The sequence below is a fragment of the Mytilus trossulus genome, chromosome 7 (genome assembly GCF_036588685.1).
Source record: "Mytilus trossulus isolate FHL-02 chromosome 7, PNRI_Mtr1.1.1.hap1, whole genome shotgun sequence".
Taxonomy (NCBI): Eukaryota; Metazoa; Mollusca; class Bivalvia; order Mytilida; family Mytilidae; genus Mytilus; species Mytilus trossulus.
In genome coordinates this window covers 49,094,592-49,097,776 of record NC_086379.1, presented here as the reverse complement: position 1 = coordinate 49,097,776, position 3,185 = coordinate 49,094,592, and positions in this window count along the sequence as shown.

Here is a 3,185-nt window from a genome sequence, read left to right as displayed (position 1 = left end):
ATAACAAGACTCACCCTTTTCACTAACCTTTGTTTTTATATTGACAGTCATGAATATAAAGCTTCATTACAACTGTCACACAAACTTATGATTCACGGAAAATGACCTCAGTCAGGAAAATTAAACTGGAAATAGATGCGCCCAGGGACTTCCTATACCAGTATAGGAAGTCCCTGGTACAACTTTTAAAATACCATTCCACATACTAGTACCTATTTTTTTTAAATATAGTTGACGTATTGCAAAATGTATCTTATCAAGGAAAACTTCCTGATCATCTGATGACCTAAGAAAATTAGGTCATGTTCAGATGATAACTTTCAGATGGACAAAAACACATTACAATTATTCCATACCCCAAATGTTGCTGACCTGTGGATTATAGAATTGGAAAACCCAAAACTAAAAATTAAGCAATGAACCTTTAAAAGAAGGGGTGGTTAAATAAACCATGCAAGACTCATATCCATGGTAATATCTTAACCTTTCAAGAAATTATTTAACGCCAGCTGAGCATTGCCCCTTTGTCAACCTTTCTGCAACATTAGTAGCCTACTCAACAAAAACTCCAAAAAAAGTCGGCTATAAAAAGATGGTCTAAATTGGTTAGCATGCCCCATTTTGTAAACATTACAGATCATTTAAACAACTGTCTTACAAGTAAGCCATCTATAAAACAAGAGTGCACACGCTGAAATGTCTCGTCTTCTTTAGTAGTCATTGATATTATGTTGATAGTCCTAAGTATAAAGCTTTATTAAAAACTGTAACATAAACTTAACATTAACCAAGATAACTAAAAAAAGACCAATGAACCATGAAAATGAGGTTAAGGTCAGAAGAACCATGCCAGGCAGATATGTACAGCTAACAATGCTTTCATACAACAAAAACAGTTGACCTATTACTTATATTTCAGAAAAATAGACCACAACACAAAAACTTAACATTGAGCAATGATACGTGAAAATGAGGTCAAGGTCAAATAAAACCTGCGCGACTGATATATAGATCATAAAATATTTCCATACACCAAATATAGATGACCTATGACATATAGTATTACATAAAAAGACCAAAACTCAAAAACTTAGTTTTGACCTCTCAACCCTGAAAATGAGGTCAAGGTCAGATGGCATCTGCCTGATAGACCTGTACACCTTACAATCATTACGTACAACAAATATAGTAGATCTATTGCATAAAGTATGAGAAAAACAGACCAAAACACAAAAACTTCCCTATAAGCACTGAACCATGAACCAGGGATATCGTTACCAGAAATTACAAAAAACATTTCCTTAATTTTTCCTTAGATATAAAGATTTGGTTTTGAAGTTTGGTTGTACCTGTAGAAAACTTATTTCAAACGTGATAGCACATAGTCATTTTTACAGAAATGTTGTTAATCATTCCCGGAAATTTAGAAATGATCCATGTAAACTTGTTGCTCCTTTAAATAAACTTATTCTAAAAGGTTACCTTTTCAACACTGTAATAAGTTCATTGAATATTGTTTTATTGGTATAAATATTGATTTTGTTATCAGTTGATTAAAAGCTGACTAAATATCACTAGTATGTTATATACATAAACATTTTCATGGATCTACAATCTGTCGATACCTGAAACTTGGCATTGCACAAGGTCATGTTCTTCTCTGGCTGTTTATGACTTCTTTACACTAAATCCATTGTATGTTGAATGTGTACGGATTGAGTGTTTAGTCTTAGAGGCATGATTTTTTTAGTAGTTGTTAGTGGCTTTGAACTAGCTGTCAGATAACTGCGAGTACTCTCAGATCTGTTCATTGTGTTTTTTTTGTCGGGATGTATAAGTACCCGGCCACGTCCACTTGTATTTTTTGTCCATCTGATGACTTAAACCTTTTTCAACTGATTTTTATAGTTCATTCATATGTTGTACTGTTATACCACATTATTTATGTATGTGCCTGTAATTCTGTGGTTGTCGTTTGATAATGTGTTACATATTTGTTTTTCGTGCATTTCTTTACACCAATGAGGCCGTTAGTTTTCTTGTTTGAATTGTTTTACATTGTCTTATCGGGGCCTTTTATAGCCGACTATGCGGTATGGGTTTTGCTCATTGTTGAAAGCCGTACAGTGACCTATAGTTGTTAATGTTTGTGTCATTATGGTCTTTTTGTGGATAGTTGTCTCATTGGCAATCATACCACATCTTTTTTTTATATTAACCAATTTTTTCTTTAGAAAAAGCCTGTACCAAATCAGAATTATGAAAGTTGGTTTCCATATTTTCCTTAGGTTGATATACAGTATTTCTAGTATAATATCCAAGTTGCTACTAAATTAGGTTTCCAGTGTAACTGATGGATCTTCAACGAAAAAAGAAAACAAATAGGACAGGCTTGTCTACAAATATATATATACCATACCCCTGCAAACTTAAAACCAAGTATACAGAAAAATTAAACTTCCAAAAGGATTTGACAAGTAGGTATCCTCATTGAGAATAATCCCCTTCCCTATTCAAAAATATGACCAACCAAATTCGACTATTTTCTGTGTTTGTAATGAGCAACTTGATTGGTAACATTTGTTGATCAGGATCTTCTTACCCTAACTGAGTACCTGAGATGACTATCACCTATTGGATTTGCTCTAAATGCTATTAGTTTCAGGGATACTTAAACAAACCTACGAAATCGTGGGCATTTAGAGCTTAGTTGAAAGTATTGTAGGGTGAATTTCTTGGTTCTTGTAGAAAGTATAATTTTTTCCAGCCCTCTCCATTTTTCCATAGTCAGTTTTTTTTTGGTTTTCGTGTTTCTGTATACTTTGAGCATATATATCATAAATAAAGAGCCTTTGCTATTAACTATCCATTTCAAGTTTCTTTTCCATGATGATCACTGCTATATCATATAGTCTCTTTCAACCCAAAAATTATAGTACTGTTATGAAAATAATGTTCAAGTTTAAAACCAGAAGTCTGTTTGTCAGGACGCCTTTAAAATAATTTTTCTGCCAAAATAACACAAACTGAATGACCATCAGAATAGGTGACAAATGTGACCATGCATGGCACCTATAGAACACAGAGACATGTTAAATTTAACAGGTGAGGTATGGTTGACTACAGACGCCAAGAGATGAGAAAAGCTCACTTGAAGTTTCATGCCAGGTAAGCAAAATATATAA